Source organism: Rattus norvegicus, chromosome 1 (genome assembly GCF_036323735.1).
Source record: "Rattus norvegicus strain BN/NHsdMcwi chromosome 1, GRCr8, whole genome shotgun sequence".
Classification (NCBI taxonomy): domain Eukaryota; kingdom Metazoa; phylum Chordata; class Mammalia; order Rodentia; family Muridae; genus Rattus; species Rattus norvegicus.
Genome location: NC_086019.1, coordinates 6,113,479 through 6,135,081, shown reverse-complemented (window position 1 = coordinate 6,135,081; position 21,603 = coordinate 6,113,479). Strand labels below are relative to the sequence as shown.

Sequence of the window (21,603 nt, the reverse complement as noted above, 5' to 3'; positions counted from 1 at the left end):
TTTTTAATTTACATTTCAAATGTTATTCCCTTTCCTGGTTTCCCAGTCATAAGCTCCCTATCTCATCCTACTCCCCTTCTTCTATAAGGGGTGTTCCCCCTCCCCAACCAGCCCTCTTTCCCCCCCTCCCCCACTGACATTCCCTATACTGGGGATCCAGCCTTGTCAGGACCAAGGGCTTCTCCTTCCATTGGTGCCCAACAAGGCCATCCTCTGCTACATATGCAGCTGGAGCCAAGGGTCCATCCATGTATAGTCTTTGGATAGTGGTTTAGTCCCTGGGAGTTCTGGTTGGTTGATATTGTTGTTCTTATGGGGTTGCAAGTCCCTTCAGCTCCTTCAGTCCTTTTTCTAACTCCTCCAATGGGGACCCCATTCTCAATTCAATAGTTTACTGCTAGCATTCGCCTCTCAGGAGACAGCTGTGTCAGTCTCCTGTCAGCATGCACTTCTTAGCTTCATCAATATGATCTAGTTTTGGTGGCTGTATATATATGGGCTATATACCCATGTAGGGCAGGCTCTGAATTCTTTAAGTCTCTGCTTCAAACTTTGTTTCCATATCCCCTCCTATGAATGTTTTTGTTCCCCCTTTTAAGAAGGACTGGAGCATCCACACTTTGGTTGAGCTTCATGTGGTCTGTGGATCGTATCTTGGGTAATTTGAACTTTTGGTCTAATATCCACTTATCAGTGAGTTCATACCATGTCTGTATTTTTGTGATTGAGTTACCTCACTCAGGATGATATTTTCCAGTTCTAACCATTTGCCTACGAATTTCATAAACTCGTTGTTTTTGATAGCTGAGTAATATTCCATTGTGTAGATGTACCACATTTTCTGTATCCATTCCTCTGTTGAAGGGCATCTAGGTTCTTTCCAACTTCTGGTTATTATGAATAAGGCTGCTATGAACATAGTGGAGTATGTGTCTTTGTTGTATGTTGGAATATCTTTTGAGTATATTCCCAGGAAAAGTATAGCTGGGTTCTCAGATAGTGCAATGTCCAATTTTTGAGGAACCTCCAGACTGATTTCAAGAGTCATTGTACCAGTTTGCAGTCCCACCAACAATGGAGGAGTGTTCCTCTTTCTCCACATCCTCGCCAGCATTTGTTGTCACCTGAGTTTTTAATCTTAGCCATTCTCACTGGTGTGAGGTGAAATCTCAGGATCGTTTTGATTTGTAGTTCCCTGATGACTAAGGATGTTGAACATTTCTTTAGGTACTTGTTAGTCATTCGATATCCCTCAGCTGAGAATTCTTTGTTTAGCTCTGTACCCCATTTTTTAATAGGTTTGTTTGGCTCTCTAGGGTCAAACTTCTTGAGCTCTTTGTGTGTTTTGGATATTAGCCCTCTATCAGATGTAGGATTGGTAAAGATCTTTTCCCAATCTGTTGGTTACCATTTTGTCCTAATGACAGTGCCCTTTGCCTTACAGAAGCTTTGCAGTTTTATGAGGTCCCATTTGTTGATTCTTGATCTTTGTGCATGAGTCATGTGTTTAAGGCTCTTCCCCAATTTTTCTTCTATCAGTTTGAGTATATCTAGTTTTATGTGGAAGTTCTTGATCCACTTGGACTTAAGCTTTGGCTATAAGAATGGGTTGATCTGCATTCTTCTACATGCTGACCTACAGTTGAACCAGCACCATTTGCTGAAAATGCTATCTTTTTTACACTGAATGGTTTTAGCTCCTTTGTCAAAGATCAAGTGACCATAGGTGTGTGGGTTCATTTCCAGGTCTTCAATTCTATTCCACTGATCTACCTGCCTTTCTCTGTACCAATACCATACAGTTTTTATCACTGTTGCTCTGTAATACTGCTTGAGATCAGGGATGGTGATTCCCCCAGAAGTTCTTTTATTGTTGAGGATAGCTTTCGCTATTCTGGGTTTTTTGTTATTCCAAATGAATTTGCAAATTGCTCTTTTTATCTTTATGAAGAATTGAGTTAGAATTCTGATGGGGATTGCATTGAATCTGTAGATTGCTTTTGGCAAAATGGCCATTTTTACTGTATTAATCCTGCCAATTCATGAGCATGGGGGGGGGGTTTCCATCTTCTGAGATCTTCTTCAATTTCTTTCTTCAGAGACTTGAAGTTCTTGTCATACAGATCTTTCACTTGCTTGGTTAGAGTCACACCAAGATATTTTATGTTATTAGTGACTATTGTGAAGGGTGTCATTTCTCTAATTTCTTTCTCAGGCTGTTTATCCTTTGAGTAGAAGAAGGCTACTGATTTGTTTTAGTTAATTTTAAACCCAGCCCCTTTGCTGAAGTTGTTTATCAGGCTGAATAGTTCTCTGGTGGAACTTTTGCAGTCACTTAAGTATACTATCTTATAATCTGCAAGTAGTGATATTTTGACTTCTTCCTTTCCAATTTGTATCCCTTTGACCTCCTTTTGTTGTCTGATTGCTCTGGCTAGACTTTCGAGTACTATAGTGAATAAGTAGGGAGAGAGTGGGCAGCCTTCTCTAGTCCTTGATTTTAGTTGGATTGCTTCAAGTTTCTCTCCTTTTAGTTTACTGTTGGCTACTGGTTTGCTGTATATGGCTTTTACTATGTTTAGGTATGGTCCATGAATTCCTGTTCTTTCCACGACTTTTAACATGAAGTGGTGTTGAATTTTGTCAAATGCTTTCTCAGCATCTAATGAGATGATCATGTTGTTTTTTTCTTTGAGCTGGTTTACATAGTGGATTAAGTTGATGGATTTCTGTATATTGAACCATTCCTGCATCCCTAGGTTAAAACCTGCTTGATCATGATGGATGATCATTTTGATATGTTTTTGGATTCGGTTTGTGAGAATTTTATTGAGTATTTTTGTGTTGGTATTCATAAGGGAAATTGGTCTGAAGTTCTCTTTCTTCGTTAGATCTTAGTGTGGTTTAGGTATAAGTGTAATTATTGCTTCATGGAAGGAATTGTGTAGTGCTCCATCTGTTTCTATTTTGTGGAATAGTTTGGACAGTATTGGTGTGAGGTCTTCTATGAAGGTCTGATAGAATTCTGCCCTAAACTCATCTGGACCTGGGCTCTTTTTGGTTGGGAGACTTTTAATAACTGCTTCTATTTCTTTGGGAGTTATGTGATTGTTTAGGTGGCTTATCTGATCCTGATTTAACTTTGGTACCTAGCATGTGTCTAGAATATCGTCCATTTCATCCAGATTTTCAAGTTTTGTTGAATCTAGGCTTTGGTAGTAGGATCTAATGATTTTTTAAATTTTCTCAGATTCTGTAGTTATGTCTCCCTTTTCATTTCTGATTTTATTAATTTGGATACACTCTCTGTGACCTCTGGTTAGTCTGGCTCAGGGTTTATCTATCTTGTTGATTTTCTCAAAGAACCATCTCCTGGTTTTGTTGATTCTTCATATAGTCCTTTTCGTTTCTACTTGGTTGATTTCAGCCCTGAGTTTGATTATTTTCTGCCATTTACTCTTCTTGGGTGTATTTGCTTCTTTTTGTTCTAGAGTTTTTAGGTGTGCTGTCAAGTGGCTAATGTATGCTCTCTCCTGTTACTTTTTGGAGTCACTCAGAGTTAGGAGTTTTTGGTCTTAGCATTGCTTTCATTGTATCCCATAAGTTTGGGTATTTTGTGTCTTCATTGTCATTAAATTCTAAAAAGCCTTTAATTCCTTTCTTTATTTCTTCCTTGACCAGGTTATCATTGAGTAGAGCATTGATCAACTTCCATGTATATGTGGGCATTCTTCCCTTATTGTTCTTATTGAAGACCAGCCTTAGTCTGAGAGGACGCATGGGATTATTTCTATCTTCCTCTATCTGTTGAAGCCGTTTTGTGAATGATTATTTGGTCAATTTTGGAGCAGGTACCATGAGGAGCTGAGAAGAAGGTATATCCTTTTGTTTTAGGATGGAATGTTCTATAAATATCCGTTAAGTCCATTTGGCTCATGACTTCTCTTAGTCTGTCGACATCACTGTTTAATTTCTGTTTCCATGGTCTGTCCATTGATGAGAGTGGGATGTTGAAATCTCCCACTATTATTGTGTGAGGTGCAATGTGTGTTTTGAGCTTTAGTAAGGTTTCTTTTATGTATGTAGGTGCCCTTGTATATGGAGCATAGATATTTAGGATTGAGAGTTCACCTTAGTGGATTTTTCCTTTGATGAATATGAAGTGTCCTTCCTTATCTTTTTTGATGACTTTTGGTTGAAAGTTGATTTTATTCGATATTAGAATGGCTACTCCAGCTTGTTTCTTCAGACCATTTGCTTGGAAAGTTGTTTTCTAGACTTTCACTCTGAGGTAGTGTCTGTCTTTGTCTCTGAGGTGTGTTTACTGCAGGCAGCAAAATGCTGGGTTCTCTTTATTTATTCAGTCTGTTAGTCTATGTCTTTTTATTGGGGAATTGAGTTCATTGTTGTTAAGAGATATTAAAAAATAGTGATTGTTACTTCCTGTTATTTTTGTTGTTAGATGTGGACTCATGGTTGTTTGTCTCTCTTCTTTTCTTTTTCCTTGCAAGGAGATTTCTTTCTTGCTTTTTCTAAGGTGTAGCTTCCCTCCTTTTTTCCCCATCTATTATCCTTTGTAGTGCTGGATTTGTAGAAAGATATTGTCTTGATTTGGTTTTGTCATAGAATATCTTGGTTTCTCCATCTATGTTAATTGAGAGTTTTGCAGGATACAGTAACCTGGGCTGCCATTTGTGTCCTCTTAGGGTCTGTATGACATCTGCCCAGGATCTTCTGGCTTCATAGTCTCTGGTGAAAATTCTGCCATAATTCTGATAGTTCTGCCTTTATATGTTTCTTGACCTTTTTTTCCTTACTGCTTTTAATATTCTTTGTTTTTTTGTGCATTTGGTACTTTAACTATTGTGTAATGGGAGGAGTTTCTCTTTTGGTCCAATCTATTTGGAGTTCTGTTGGCTTCTTGTATGTTTATAGGCATCTCTTTCTTTATTTTAGGGAAGTTTTTTGTCTTTCTATGATTTCGTTGAAGGTATTTACTGGCCCTTTAAGTTGGGAATCTTCACTCTCTTTTATACCTATTATCCTTAGGTTTGATCTTCTCACTGGGTCCTGGACTTCATGGATGTTTTGGGCTAGGAGCTTTTTGAGTTTTACATTATTTTGATGGTTGTGTTGATGTCTTCTATGGTATCTTCTGCCCCTGAGATTCTCTCTTCTAGTTCTTGTATTCTGTTGGTGATGCTTCATCTATGACCCCTGATCTCTTTCCTAGGTTTTCTGTCTCCAGAGTTGTCTCCCTTTGTGCTTTCCTTATTGTTTCTATTAACAATATTAAGTCCTGGATGGTTTTGTTCAATTCTTTCACCTGTTTGGTTGTGTTTTCCTGTAATTCTTTAAGGGATTTTTTGTGTCTCCTCTTTAAGGGCTTCTACTTGTTTACCTGTGTTGTCTTATATTTCTTTAAGGGAGTTATTTATGTCCTTCTTAACGTCATCATCATTATCATGAGATGTGATTTTTAAATCTATATCTTTCTTTTCTGGTGTGTTTGGATATTCAGTATTTGCTTTGGTGGGAGAACTGGGCTCTGATGATGCCAAGTAATCTTGGTTTCTGTTGCTTAGGTTCCTGCAATTGCTTCTCGTCATCAATTTGTCTCTGGTGTTAACTTGTTTTGCTGTGTCTGACAGTGACTCCACCCTCCTGTAGGCCTGTGTGTCAGGACTCCTGTTGACCTGGTTTCTTTCAGCCGGAGCTGGGAACAGAGAGGTGCTCTTGGGTTTGTGTTACTTTGTGCAGGAGAGTTGGTCTTAACTCTGATCTCAGGTGTGCAGTCACTCCTGGAGACTAGCTTTCTGCTCTAGGCACAGGCAGAAACCGAAGGGTCCTGCCCCTCAATGCTCCTAGGGTCCCTGTCCCCAGAAGGCACAGAGGCACTACTAGGTGGGTTCTTCTTGGGTCAGGAATGTGGGCAGAAGTAGTTGTCTCCTCTGAGCTCTCAGGATTGTCTGCACTTCTGATAATCTAGCTCTCTTCTCCATAGGATTTGAGTTCAGGGAGCTGTAGGACCAGTTCAGTTCAGTTCCGAGCACAGGCAGAAACCAGCAGGTTCCTGCTGCTGACTGCTTTTATATTCCTGTATCCAGAGGCCACTAGGCAGGTTCCTCTTTGGCCAGGAATGTAGGCAGAAGGGGTGGTCTCCTGAGCTATCAGGATTTCAAAAAAGTGGTTTTTAAACTGACACTTGCCAAGTAAAGGAAAAGTATAAAGTATAGGTTAAGACTGCAGGGCTGGAGAGATGGCTCAGCCATTAAAGGCTAGGCTCACAACCAAAATATAAGACTGCAAAAGTATAAATTGTTACTTGGCAGAGACTTTCCCTTGGACATTTTTTGTATAGAAAATGAAATGAGGCATGCACTGTTTTTTGGTAAAGAGTCCTTACACCACTGCCTTCATTCCTTTTCATTTTGCTTTGTTGACACAGAGTTTCTCTGTGTAACAGCCCTGGCTGTCCAGGAACTCACAGAGACCTGCCTGCCTCCGCTCCCTCCTGAGCGCTGGGACTAAAGGCACGCACCACCATGCCCTGTTTCTCACACCATTGTTGGGAGCATATTTCTTCTAGATAATGAGAAGTCACACAGGAGTAGCAAATAACTACAGGTCTTGAAGTGGTAACTATGGAGACATTGTTGAGGGAATTCATAGTAGTTGGAAGATAATATTTAGAAATCGATGTCTCCTACAAACCATTTAAGGACAGTGTTATATGTTAAAATCATTTACAGAGAGGGAACAACACTTGAGATCCTGATTCCCCAAGTGTGGCAAGGAGCATAACTTCTGCAGGTTTCTTTGTTTTTGTTGTTGTTGTTGCTGTTATTTTTGTTAATCCCGTGGCTGCTTTTGATTCAGAATCAGAATAGAGAAATCCTGGATTAAGTGCCTGGCCATATGGACAGCAGTAGTTGGAGTGAGCAGATGGCAGATAAGAGCCATATTCATTGCTGTCTGCTCGGAGAGGGTGTCATTCGAAAGCACTCACACCGAGTGCAATGCGTGAGGAGACACTGTGCTGGGGTGCTGCTGTCTGCAGAGCACCCCTGCTGGCAGAGACGGGCATTCTGACTTTGAGCTGTGCCTTTTCCTCTTCCTGGAGTTTATCTGTAGACATGAAGCCAGCGGTAGGTAGAAAAGGATCTCACATCTTAATAATGCGGTTGAAAAGCATAGCCCTAAATCTGCAGGTCATCATGGTCATCCGAATGCCAGTGTCCTTTCACAAGTGACAAGACTCCAGCATCGATACGCTGTTGGCTTCACAGATCAGTCTGCATCCCCATCTGTGTTGTCAAATGTCCTGTGTCCCGCACCCTAAACTTCTGCTTAAAGAAATGTCAGCCTTATTGTTTAAATATTCTGTCTGTCTGTCTGTCTGTCTGTCTGTCTGTCTGTCTGTCTGTCTGTGTATCCATCCATCCAGAGACTTACTATGTAGCACTTGCTGGCCTGGTATTTACTGTACAGACTAGGCTGGCCTCACACTGAGAGCAGCTGTCCTCTTAGCCTAACAATGTGCTGCTAGCATTGTTCAGTTCTTCACCACAGCTGCCTTGAGACGTCACATTTTAACAGATTTTATTATCTTTAGTAAAAAGAAATGTGTGACATAATGTCCTTTTTACATGTTAATTTTCTTTTTATCCTTCACAGCAATATGGAATTGCACTTAAAACAACAGCAAAGCTCTTTATGCTTCTTTATGTTTACACAAAGTAAAAATGAGAATACCAGACCTACCCTAAAGTTCACCCTCTTCACAGAGGCTTCAATCACACTGTGAAGACCACACCTAAAGGAACTTTGGTGTAGCTATTGGAAAAGTAGTCCCATGTATCATCTGTAAGATTTCTGCCATTAAAACTAGCTCTCACCGACACTGGCCCAGTCCTAAGGCAGCAGAGCCGCAGCACCAGAAGAGCTTCCAGAACAAGGAGTCTGTGCTCCAAAAGTGAGGGCAACATGGCCAATCACAGTTGCATAACCACCATAAGTGCAGTACCATGGGCAAGTACACTTGTACTCACTGGTAGGTGTTGAGACAGAGCTATAATGTAGCTTGCCCTGAGCTTACTGAATAGCTTGCCTGACACTGAGCGCCTGGTCCTCCTGCCTCAGCCCCTCAAGGCTAGAATTATAGACATGATCCATCTTACTGGGATGTATGTTTCTTACAAATAAAAATCATGTGGTGCAGATGTAGCACATGTGCAGCTCAGTCTTCACGTGGGTCCCGAACAACTTGAGCTGTCCCAACTGCTGTTGCCTGTACGTGGGATATGTTCTTCCAGATGGGCTGCCTTGTCTGACGTCAGTGGGAAAGGAAGTGCCTAGTCCCACCAAGACTTGAAGTGTCAGGGTTGGGGTGATATTCAGGGGGTCTCCACCTGCTCAGAGGAGAAGGGGAGGAGGTTGGGGAAGGACTGGGGGAGGGGTGGTTGGGAGGGGGACAGTGAGCAGAATGTAAAGTGAATAAGTAAAAATCAAACAAACAAACATGTGATGGTATTTAGCTGTACTATGATGGCAGGAGGCAGCAAATTGCCCTTAAAAATCCTTCCTTGCTTTGGAAACAATATCTGCTCAAAAACTACTTTTAGGGAATATTATGTGACAAAATATAGAATGCAGAGGATTTTGTTGGGGTAGGTAAGAACTTGTAAAAGATATAATCATTGTTATATTCATTTTCAAGCTTTGTCAGGTGAGCATTTGCTTTTTCAGAAATGCGGAGGATGTGAGAGCCATGGAGATTTTGCTCTGATTCATGTGCACTCTGACCTTCTGGTCTAATGTTCAACACTGATTTTCACTGTGGTAGAGGTCAGAATAATACCATTCCCTCTCCTTTTTCTTAACCACCAGTCATTGATGAACAAGTGCTCAGAGAAGTTATGATCTTTAAGTCATTAATAACTTACTACTTGCATACCAGTCTTGTTCTTAAAGCATTCTGTCTGAAACATTGTTTACTAGTAACAGGTCAGGCATTTTCTAACTCACAGAGGTCTGTCACATGGAAAACCTGCCCAAGAGCTGTGTGTGTGTGTGTGTGTGTGTGTGTGTGTGTGTGTGTGTGTGTGTGTGTGTGCGCGCGCGCGCGCGTGTGCACGCGTGGCTGTCTGTCTTGCCTGTTCTTTACCACTGTTGATTCCATCTTGCTAATAGTACAGTCTAAATTCTAGAAACTAGAATAAGCTGCAAAAGCAGCCCAACAAATAGTTGGAAGGTGTGATAGCTTTATTTATAAGCTTGACACAATTTAAAATGGTCTGAAAAGGGCTTGTGTAGTTCAGCTTATGGGGAATATCTTGGTTATGTTAACTGATATGAAAGGACCTGCCTCCTGTTGGTGGCACCATTCCCTGGGCAGGACATCCTAGATTACACAAGAGTGGGGGAAGCAGCCTGAGGGCTAGCATGTATGTACTCATTCACACTGTTCCTACTGTGAATACCCTGTGACCAGCTGCTTCACGTTCCTGCTGCCTTGACTTTACAACAGTGATGGACTAGAACTTGAAAATGTGAGCCAAATCCTTCCCCCCGTAAGTCGTTTGTCAGGCTATTTTATCACAGTGACAGGAAAGGAAACTAACAAAGAACGTAAACTGAATGGGCTAGAACTGTTGATTCATGAAAATTTAATAGCTGCATTACACCTTAGCCCAGTCTCATCATAAAGGCAATAGTAGACTATCTTTATACTAGTTTATACCTTCTATGTAAGAAGTAACATTGGACCAACAATGATATGTCTAGATGTAAACATGCTTCTCATTTTGAAAAAGCTCATTTGGTCACATATTTATTGAGTATCTACTGTGTCCATGTTCTTTTTCAGCTCTGGGAATACAGAAAGGACCTTGTTGTGGCCTACTGGCTCCCTAGGCCAGAATGGCTTCAAACAGAAGTTACAGATAGTTTTTGTGCTGCATTATTTTATGGCGCTTGACAGAGCTGAAGTCATTTGAGAGAGGGAAAACACCTCTGTAAGATCTAGTCCAGCCTCTAAGGCATGTTCTCGATTAGTGATTTATGAGGGAAGACCCAGCTCATTGCAGATGGGGCCATCCCTGGCCTGGTGGTCCTGGGTTCTAGAGGAAAGCAGGCTGAGCAAGCCAAGAGGAGCCAGTGTGCAGCACTCCCACATGCTTTGCCCCAGGTTCCTGCCCTGTTTGAGTTCCTGTCCTGACTTCCTGGTAATGAACATTGATGTAGAAGTCTAAGCCAAACCCTTCCTTCCCAACTTGCATTTTGGTTATGGTGTTTCATCAGAACAATAGAAACTTTATGACAGTCCCAAGAGAAGGAAATGAGGAAGTACCTAGGATACCAGGATTCAGTGTTGCTATAGAATCAGTAAGAAGGAGCAGAAGAGCAGTGCAGGCCCAGGTGGAGTTGGAGGCTATAGTCGTGAATGAGTGGGATTTGCTCTTCTCAAGCAGTATTATTCACTTAACTCTCTTTGGCAGTGTCTGTGGACCTAATTGCTGTATTGTCTTTATGCTTCTATTGCTGTACCTTAAGACCTCTGAGGATGAAGACTGTAATTTGCCTGTTGAAGTTCTCAAATAGGAAACATTGAATGGGTTAAGGAGTATTGTTCTGTGGGTTGCCACATGTTTATTCCCTAAATACAGTGCTATAGTATAGGAAAATACAGAGACAAATGTTTGTTCTTTACCTCAGTTAACCTTTTATCATTTAATTTGCCCATAACCTCAGAGTTGGAAATGGGGTGGGAGAGCTAGAATTGGGAAGAAACCGGGTTATTTGTGGATAAGGAAGAGAGTCGCATGAGTTGTTTGTTGTTCTTGGTGTGCATGCCATGTGCATGGGAGGCTCCTGTGGGTATAGGGAAAGGCACGAGTTCAGCTTTGCTGGTAGAGGAGCCAGGGGCTGACTGTCGGGTATAATGAGGCAAACCAGGGTACTGCATCCGGTCCTGTCTTGCAGCCATTTGGCCTCTGAGAACAGGCTTAAGAGAAACTAAATCAGAAGATACATTCATTCCTAAAGATGTTGAGTGGTGTGGGTGGGCTCTGATGGACCGTGTGCATTTGGCTGCCCGCGGCCTGGCCTTCTCAGATGAAGCCATGCCATCCTGGTCACCTTGCTGCCTTCATGAGCTTTCCCTTCATCTTGGTTTATCACTCCCATTAGGACCTACACACTTCCTGCATTGCTAGAGGCTTTGCTGCTGCTTCTCTCCTTCCTGTGCAGCCATGCCGTGGGTCTTGACTCTTGTCAGTGTCAGTAGCTACAGTGCAGTTCGCTGTGGTTTTGCTCTATCCAGAGTGTATGGCTCCCTTGTGCGTAGACCCCGGTATTCCCAAACGAGAGCACTCACCACCACTCTTCTTGCAGAGACTCCAGGTTTCTAACTCCAGTCACACATATGGTTCTGCTATACACTCCCCTTCAATTGTAAAAGTTGAGAAGGAGCAAACTGTATGTATTGTGGCTTGTTTTTCTACAATGGATATCTTGGGGGACAGATTTTCCTGAACACAGGACCTTCGAGCCATACATCTTTAAAATTAGAAACCACAAATTCAATATCTTTTCTTCAACTCTCTTCAAAATTGAGTTCTGTCATTTATACTTAAAATAATTTTAAGGTGTGTGCGTGTGCGCGTGTGTGTGTGCACGCGTCTATGCGTGTGCATGTGTGTGTGCGCGTGCATGTGTGTATGTATGTGCGTGTCTGTGTGTGTATGTATGTGCGTGTCTGTGTGTGTGCATGTGTGTGTGTCTGTGCACGTGCATGTGTGTGTGCATGTGTGTGTATGTATGTGCATGTCTGTGTGTGTGTGCATGTGTGTGTGTGTCTGTGCACGTGCATGTGTGTGTATGTATGTGCATGTCTGTGTGTGTGTGCATGTGTGTGTGTGTCTGTGCACGTGCATGTGTGTGTAGCCATAAAGACCTGAAAAGAGCACTGGGTCCTCTCAAGCAGAAGTTGTGGACTGTTATGAGCCACATACCTGATCGGGGCACTGGGGAGTGAGCTTGGGTCCCGTTCTGGAGCAGCTGTTGCTCTTTATCACTAAACTACATCTCCAGCCTTGGTGCTAAGTATGTTTTTGTTGTTTTCTTTTGTTTTTTAAATGTATAATTGTAGTATAATTTAATTTTCCCCTTGCTTCCCTCCAAACACTTCTATATACCCCTCCCTGCTTTTCTTGAAACTCAAGACTGTTTTCATCAACACACACACACACACACACACACACACACACACACACACACACTCCTAAAAATAGCCTGTTCAGTCTGTATAATGTTAGTTGTATGTGTGTTGTCAGGACTGAGCATTTGGCACTAGACACCCAGTTCTGTGCGTTTCCCTGGGGGAAGACCATCTCTCATGTCTCTGGCCTCCTTCAGTTGGAGAGGGTCAAAGGCTTGAGGGCTTCTCTTCATCCAGTCTGGCATCTTCCCTGTGTCACTCTTGTTCAGATCATGTGACTCTATTGGGGAGAGTCCATGGGTATAGCCCCTGATATCACTAGGAGACACTCTCAGAGCAAACTCCCATCCTTTGTCCCTTACAGTCCCTCTTCTGAGCCTTAGGTGCAGCTGGTCTCCACCTGCTGGGAAGAGTTTCCTGGATGGTGGTGAGGACCACATTTATCTGTAGGTGTAAGGACACAGTTGTATAGAGCGTGGTTAAGCATTCTGCTGGGTTTGGAAAGAAATGGTTGTAGATGTCCCTGCACTCATCATGACTTCTCTGCTGCAGAGTAGTTAGCTAGCTTTCCAGTGTGCTTTTAAAATTGTCACAGTGCATTTCTGTATGAAGAATATGTAAAGGTAGTGGCTTTTATTTTTTATTTTTTTAATAGTGCAAAAATGTGTATTTAGAATTAGCCATCTGGACTCAGTTTGGAAGATCCCAGTTTTGTTGGTAACATCTAGAGCATCATAATCCGGAGCCAATTGAACAAGGTATTGATTTTGTTACAGTTCTTTTTAGAGCCTGTTTGATCTGGTGCTTGCTGGCATTGACACCCACAGCGAATACAAATGAACTACTGCCTCTGTCTTCATCATGGCTGACTCATGATCAGATGGATTTGATTGCCGAGGGTGGAGTGGTCAAGCTTGTTTCTCCTGGTGTGCTCTGGTGAGGCTATTTGGGCTGCAGGGTTCAGGGCTGTGGGTTCTCGGGCTGACGGAAGGTAGGGGACATGTGGACCTTCTTTATGTTGTGGCTGTGGACACCTTTCAGCACTGTTTCTGTCTTTGGAAGCTTCCAGTATGTAGCCTCTGAAGTGCTAGGATTATGGGCCACTGTTCTTCAACTGTTGCTTTTGTGCTTGTTTGCTGATCATTAGATAGATAGATAGATAGATAGATAGATAGATAGATAGATAGATAGATAGTGAGTCTGTTTTGCAGTCTTAATAGTGTTCATTTGTGATTGTACAATTGAGCAGTGGTTTGGACCAAAAAGGGCTGAGAATGCCCCTCCTCACTTGACATGGATATGTTATATAGTCTTTACTCATTGATCTTATCTATTTTTTGTACATTTTTTAAATGACAAAAACATTTTGAGTTCTTCTAGCTTCTTGAGATTCACATAATTATCATCTTTAGTTAGCCTACCATGTTAGAGCACACTGAGGCTTCTTATATCTAACCTTAACTTAGACAGAAGAAGTGTTGGATTTAGGATACTGCATGGGTATAGACAGAAGAACAGTCACAGGGTTGGCATAGACACACACACACAGAGAGAGAGAGAGAGAGAGAGAGAGAGAGAGAGAGAGAAACATTCTCTCTCGGTCACATACACAAACACATGTACATGCACACACTCACACATAGTGTGGGGAGGGAGAGAGAGTGGGGAAGGAAGTGGAGAACAGACTGACTGAAACAGAATAGAGCAGCCAGGCAAACACACACACACACACTAGCAAAGTGATGTCCCTTGGTGGTCACTAGGTGTCAGCGTTCCCTCAGCTCCCTTCCCTGCTACTCTCTCCAACCTTAGATACTTTTCAAATCTAAAGTTATATGTGATTACATGATCAAGATCCCGGAAGTTGTATGCCTTGCTTACTTCCCATGATCTTCACTTTCATATGTGTTTATATGTGTTTACTCTATTTATGGCTTAATAGTATTCCATTCTGTGTATGCATTTTCTATTTCTTGATTATTTCAGTAGTGCTACAGCAGACACAGGAGTGGAGGTGTTTCTTTGATACTTCTCTCTCTCACACATGCACATGCACCCCCCTCACATATACACCACACTCACGTGTGCGCATACAGAGAGAGAGAGAGAGAGAGAGAGAGAGAGAGAGAGAGAGAGCTCACACAGCCTACACCCACCTAGTAGTAGGATTACTAGATCAAGTGGCAGTTCTATTTTTAAGCTTTGAAGGAGCCTCCATGCTTTTTCTCTAATGATCGTCAGTTATAAGGGTTTTCTTTTCTCCACACCCTGACCAGTGTTGGTTCCCTCATCAACACAGTGGTTTCAGAAGTGCCACTCTTACATCCAGGCACCTGTAGGCCTCTGTAAAGTATCCTGGCCAAGTGTCCACCTTGTTAACTGACTGCACTGTGAAGACTAGACGTCTGCACATTCCAGTTTTATTTTTGATTATTTGTTTATCCTGGGTCCCTGGACTTTACATAGGAATTTTAGGATTAGATTATCGGTTTATTTTTGCCAACAGTTGAAATTCTGTAGAAATGGTGTGCCCTCTGTTTAGAATGATTCATCTGTTCCATGAATATGAGATGTCTCCATTTATTTAGGTTTTCTTTCTGCAAGACTCTATAGACTTCCGTATATAAGACTTGCTTTTGTTTGGGCAGTTTATTTGTACTCATTTTATCCCTTGTGTTAACATAAAAAGAATACTGGGCAGAGAACTTGGGGCCTTGTGTGTGCTAGTGACCAGCTCTGCTAATGCGCTGTGCTCCAGTCCCTGTGATTATTTTAACAGGACTCTTAGATTGTTTGTTGCAAGTATTGAGAAGGATACTTTTTTATGTATTGTGTGTTGTGTGTATAAATAGTTGTACCTGTGTGGCAGTGTGTTGTGTGTATAAATAGTTGTACCTGTGTGACAGTGTGTTGTGTGTATAAATAGTTGTACCTGTGTGGCAGTGTGTTGTGTATATAAGTGGTTGTACCTGTGTGACAGTGTGTTGTGTGTATAAATAGTTGTCTCTGTGTGACAGTGTGTTGTGTGTATAAATAGTTGTCTCTGTGTGATAGAGTGTTGTGTGTATAAGTGGTTGTACCTGTGTGACAGTGTGTTGTGTATATAAATTGTTGTACCTGTGTGACAGTGTTTTGTGTATATAAAGAGTTGTGCCTGTGTGATAGTGTGTTGTGTGTATAAATAGTTGTACCTGTGTGACAGTGTGTTGTGTGTATAAATAGTTGTACCTGTGTGACAGTGTGTTGTGTGTATAAATAGTTGTACCTGTGTGACAGTGTTTTCTGTATATAAAGAGTTGTGCCTGTGTGATAGTGTGTTCTGTGTATAAATAGTTGTACCTGTGTGACAGTGTGTTGTGTGTATAAATAGTTGTACCTGTGTGACAGTGTGTTGTGTGTATAAATAGTTGACCTGTGTGACAGTGTGTTGTGTGTATAAATAGTTGTACCTGTGTGACAGAATGTTGTGTATATAAAGAGTTGTACCTGTGTGAGTGTGTTGTGTGTATAAATAGCTGTATCTGTGTGACAGTACAGTCCTACCTTGCTTGTTTACTTGTTTTAGAAATGCTATTTTGGTGAATGGTTAACAATTTTTAACATATATAATATATCATCCTTGAATAGGGATAATTTTCATTCTATTCTACTTATATATTTTACATTTATTGTTACTACTACTACTTCTATGATTACTACTACTACTAGTAGTAGTAGTAGCCCCTTTCCCCTGGTTAGAACATTCTAGACCACACTGAAGTAACATGGACATCCTACTTACTGATGCTCTTGGTAAGGTGTAGAGTCCTTTACTATTGCATATAATGCTCTTTGAGATTTTCATGATGCCCTGTCATGATGATGGTTCCCTCTACTGCCACTGTGGAGTGACTGGCCATGAAAGCACAGTGGCTTCTCTCACCCTTCCTATGCCTGTTGAACTGATCATGTGGCTTCTTTCTTTTAATACACGGAGGCAGTGAATTCATTAGACAGATCCTTTCTTTCTCCCTAATCTCTGTGCTGAAGGTTGACCCCAGAGCCCCTGGCGTACTATATTCAGATGTGCACTTGGCACACAGGACAGGTCCACAGTGCTGGTCCCGTCCTTCTGTTTAGTTTAGCCAGTCCTGCTCTTCTTACATATTTCTAGAAGAAAGTATTTTCTCATCACTTTAGATGTTTGTGAAGAATTTATCTCAAAATTATTATAGAATTATGGTATAGAATTCCAGGTTCCTGTTTAAGGTCCTGTGCCACATTACTTCTTTAGTAAACTAATATTTAATGTAACCCATGAGCTAACGTTAAAAGAATCTAGGATTTTATCCTTTCAATCGGCATATTCTTTTCTACATTCTATGACGAGATTACTACTTAGAAAAGGTCCTTGTAGCTCCAAGTTTTCTAGTTCAAGGTTAGTTGGCCTTGTTTTGGGGGCTTCTGTGAAGACACTGGGCTGCAGCTGTAGAGGGTGGGTAGCTAAGCCACATTCTTACCTGATGAACCAGGAAGAAGAGGATAACAGGCCCGAATCCCACAGCCTACATTACGAAGTCCATTAGTGACCCCGACCTTACCCTGGGCTCACCACTCCGTCATCTTTACACTTCCCAGGAGCACTTCGACATGGGTCTAAGCTTTAGGACCACCTAATAGGTCTATTATATTTACTTGCTGCTAAAAGTTACACGTGACCCCGCCATATTGATTTAGACCATTCTGGAGTTATCAAATATCCATAGATTAAATATAGACTATATGCTTCTTCTATGTTTATTCTTCAATTGTAAGATGACTTAACAATGAAGTAGGAATCGAGATTTATGAGTGCAAATTACCCGTAGTAATATACTCTCTAGTGTAACAAAGCTTGACGGTTTAACCTATAAGCTCTGAGATTAAATGTCTTAAGTCAAGTCTCAGCTTCTTTGCCAACTTGCTGTGAGTCTGGGAAAGTTATTTAAACTCATACTTGAATATTCTTGATTTGTGAAAATGGTTGACCTCAGGTACTGTTGTTTGCATGTAGGAATGTTCCCCGTATCACAGTTGGGAGGATGAGGGACCTAGTTATCTCTAAATTCCTCTTTTGTCCCTCCCTTTCTACTCTCTCCACCCCTTCACCTCCCAGTCACAGTAACAATGAAAGTCATTTAGGAGGTGAACTTCAGGCTAAGTTTGAAATAGATATGTAGTACAATAAGTAAAATGCTTTACTAGTTATGAGTTTTGTGGTGTGTGCGTGTGTGCGTGCGTGTGTGTGCGTGTGTGTGTGTGTGTGTCTATTATGTGGATATGTGCATGCTGAGTGTGTATCATTAAACAATGTCGATGTTGGCTGTTTTTCCCCACCACTCTCCACTTTCTTTATTAAGTAAGGCAGGAGCTTTGGAAGAACCTAGAGCTCCCTGATTGAGTTAGCCTAGCTAGCTACTTCATCCCAGCGACCCTGTCTGTGTATTCTGAGTGTCAGGATTACAGCACACAAATCTCTAGCTTTTGCATGGGCTTTGAGAGCCAAACTCTGGTCTTCGTGTTTATTCTGTGAGTGTTTTATCCTAGATCCATCCCCCCAGCCTTCCTGATATTCTGTTCTGCTCATCAGTCCTTATAACCTTCTGTGTTAGGGACGTGGATCAGCAGTAGATAGAGTGACCTTTGTGCCATGTATATGGTCCTATATTCCATACTCAACAATAGCAAAAAGTTAAGCTCTTACTAGCTCCAAGTTTCGTTTCTGTATATCCATCTCATATACCACTTCCTTTTATTCCTCATTAAATCCTACTTTCACTATATTTTCTATGTTTAATTCTTTACTTCCCCCCCATTGTGTAACCGAGGATCTTTGAAAGACTCAATTGCGTGTTTCAGCTTTGCTCTCTGCCCTCCTATGAATGTGTCTGTATAATGAACTTATTATTCTAGCCAGCGCTTATAAAGACACACAATCAGTTATCTGGTTTACAGCCGTAAGCCTAGCTTGGGCAGGTTTGGAGCTGTTCCAACTTGTTCCTCAGCTATAGAGTCCTTTATTACTGCTGTTCCTCCTGCCCACATGATCCTGGTCCGTCTCCTCTCATGCAGCCTCCTCTACTCTGTCTCCTTCTTCCTCCTCTTCCTCTTCCTCCTCTACCTACAATCCCCTAACTTGGTCCTCAAGTCCCACCTTTCTCCCTCTATTGCCCAATCACAGGTTCTATTTTTTTGTTGACCAGTTAAATTGGGGAGAAGGTTCATATACTATCACTTGGTATCAAGGTCATCCACATCTAGAGAACCAGTATAAATACTAAAGCATGGGGCTGGAGAGATGGCTCAGCGGTTAAGAGCACTGACTGCTCTTCCAGAGGTCCTTAGTTCAAATCCCAGCAACCACATGGTGGCTCACAACCATCTGTAATGAGATCTGATGCCCTCTTCTGGTGTGTCTGACAGCTACAGCGTACTGATATTAAATAAATAAATAAATCTTTAAAAAGGGTTGGGGATTTAGCTCAGTGGTAGAGCGCTTGCCTAGCAACCACAAGGCCCTGGGTTCGGTCCCCAGCTCCGGAAAAAAAAAAGAACAAAACAAACAAACAAAAAAACAAAACAAAACTAAAGCATTACAATACAAACAGCATCAGACCAACCCACCACATTTCCCCCTTTTTGTCTAAATAAAAAGGCTCTTATAATAATAAAGAACATACAATAGGAACCATTGTGCAACAAATATAAAAACTCTTAGGTAAGAGTTACATTTGTAATGTCTAGTCATTTTATGTTTGACACCTTAGATAAAGTATTCTATCATCTATCCTATCTTGGTGAGTTTAGAGTTCTGTACAAATCAATTTGTATCTTAGCTTGTGTTACCATCCTAAAAAATATCTTCTTAGACCAAGAACATCTTCTTAAATCCTAAACAACTTAAGCTCATAGTAAGACTATAACTATCTAGTCTTCAATCCATTACAGACCTTAAGGGAATAAATATTACCTGAGTATGCAGGAAGTGCAGGGATGCAGCTTCAAAAAATTATAGAAATGAGAGAGACAGCTGACAGCCTGGACAGTGCCAATATTCTCTACAACACTGGAGCATCATCGTCAGCCTTCTGGCCCGGGATATCAGACAGGCCACTCTCGAAGCAAGAGTCATGAAGGACTTGCTTATCCTGTCTTGGCAGAGCTTGGCAGTTGACTTCCCTGGTTTTGTTTGTCCTTTCTGGACAGCATTCTATCTGCAAATAAAGTTAGGGTGTTTTCTTTGCCTGCTTGCCACAAGTGAAGCCATCTCCAAGTGGAGGTTCTTTAATGCCCATCATCTTCTTCCAAGTTGAATCCTGTGTTGCCAGGAGCTGACATGTTTCAGTGTCAAAAAGCCTTAAATTAAATAAAACATTTTTTAAATGCCAATTGATTCTGTGAGTCTCTGAGGTTTTTGAAGACATCTGTCTATTCATAGCATATCTGAATTAGCTAACATTGCCTGTCTTCAGTTACACATTGTATGTTCAACCCAGAATGCATATTTCTCTGATGATCTAGACTAGTGTCTGACATGATCACAAGTTTGACTATTGACTTGTATTTCTTAATCATATACAATAGTTTGTAATAGCAGCCATTAAAAGGAGTGGAACTTTACATTGTATCTTTAAGGATTATATAGGAACAATACCTCATATAAGAATTTAAAAGATATGTATATTATGGTGCCAAAAATAATCTTAAATTTGTATTGATATCTAATAATCTAAACCAATGTAACCTTTAAATTTATATCAGTATACAACATTCTGTACCGATATAACAAAATATAGCCCCATTTTTTTTTTATCAAAATACAAAAGTCTATACCAATGTAAGATTATGGCTATAAAATAGTTTTTGGTTTAAGAATAGAATCAGTAATATCCCTCTTTTTTCTTATTATTCCTATAATATTTCTATATCTCCTCTTTTTCTTCTCAACTTTTCCCTCTTAAGAAAGAAGAGGGGGTTGGGGATTTAGCTCAGTGGTAGAGCGCTTGCCTAGCAAGCAGAAGGCCCTGGGTTCAGTCCCCAGCCCCGAAAAAAAGAAAAAAGAAAAAGAAAAAGAAGAAAAAAAAGAAAAAGAAAAAAAAGAAGAAAAAGAAAGAAGAGTAAAGAAAAGGAAAGGGAAGAGAAAAAAAAGAAATTAATGAATCTAACCTCCTATTTCATTTTCTCCCTGTCCAAGATCATAACTCTTGGTAACAGTCCCCTTAAGTGGTGACAACCTTCCAATATCCAACAAGTGACCAAAATTCTCCACCCCGCCTTCTGCCAATTTGGGGGTATAGTTTTCTTTTGAGTGCCCTTCTTCTCCCAATGGAAAACTCGTTAAGTCTTAGGAAAGCCAACTGTGGCATTTGTTGTCCATTCTCTGTGCTGAGAAAGTTCAGGCTTAAGTGAAGTCCCGATTGGATAAGTCTGTGAGGTTGGACCTACAGAGGTAACTGTTTTGAAGTTGTCTTGGAAGCAAATCTTTAGAGGACCCAGAATTGATGGGAGTCTAAGGTAGGATCAGGCAGGAAGCTAGAACAGTAAGTGTCAGCATCTCAGGATCCACAGGGTGAATCTTGTCAGAGCTGTATTCTTGGTTGTTTTTTTCTGCGCACATAAAATTTCCAGAGGCAATATATATTTCTGTATTATCATAGTCTATGGAATGTGCAACGTTCATAGATCAGTTAAAGATGCCTTTCTGCTCCCCGTTTAAACAAGTAAAAGATATCTGTCTTTCTTAAACTAGTTTGAATTATAATCAAAATTGCAGTATATCTTCATCTGTGCCATATGAAAGGATGGCAGAGTGGACCTTGAGGACTTTTGCAGCCAGAGATTTATTGGCCTTGTATGGCTGAAGTTATGACGGGAGACATTTCAGACTTGATCATTTAAAGGGACCAGGTATACATTACAGATCTTTTGGTTTTCTTCTTGTCTGTAGCCATGATCTTCAGGATGTCTCCCCTTGTCATGTCTGATTTTTTTTTTATCAATTTGGAAGGAGCCCATAGTTTTTTGTTTTTGTTTTTTTTTTATTTTCTGTGGAAATAGAGGCATAACTCCTTTCCTAGCATAACACATTTCCTGTTTTCCAGTCTGACGTTAGAACATCTTTAGTAAACTGGTTTAGTTTAGCAGATTTTTCCCCCCATAATCCAAACTCTCAGCAGCTGTAGTTTTTGTTTGCTTGCATTAAAAAAAATCTAAGTTAGCAGAGCACTGTGTGCCCCTTATGATGACACCCACCTGGGTGAAGAAAACCAGGCAAACTGCACGGAGTATCTGCCAGGTGTTGCTCCTCAGGGAACTGATTTGCTCCAAAAGCAAAGATGACTAGTTAGGTAAAGATGACTAGTTAG

General features: G+C 41.0%; 1 protein-coding gene and 1 long non-coding RNA gene across 17 annotated transcripts in view; both read left to right on the top strand.

Moving 5' to 3' along the window:
- The window catches only part of Stxbp5 (syntaxin binding protein 5), a 152,791-nt gene that overhangs the window by 20,447 nt on the left and 110,741 nt on the right, over positions 1–21,603 (top strand). The gene's annotated exons all lie outside the window — the stretch shown is intronic.
- Positions 1–21,603, top strand: part of LOC134484941 (uncharacterized) — a 42,139-nt gene that overhangs the window by 18,426 nt on the left and 2,110 nt on the right. Inside the window, exon 1 of the long non-coding RNA XR_010062746.1 lies at positions 1–21,603. This exon is cut by the window's left edge and continues 18,426 nt beyond it. This is a non-coding gene — a long non-coding RNA (uncharacterized LOC134484941).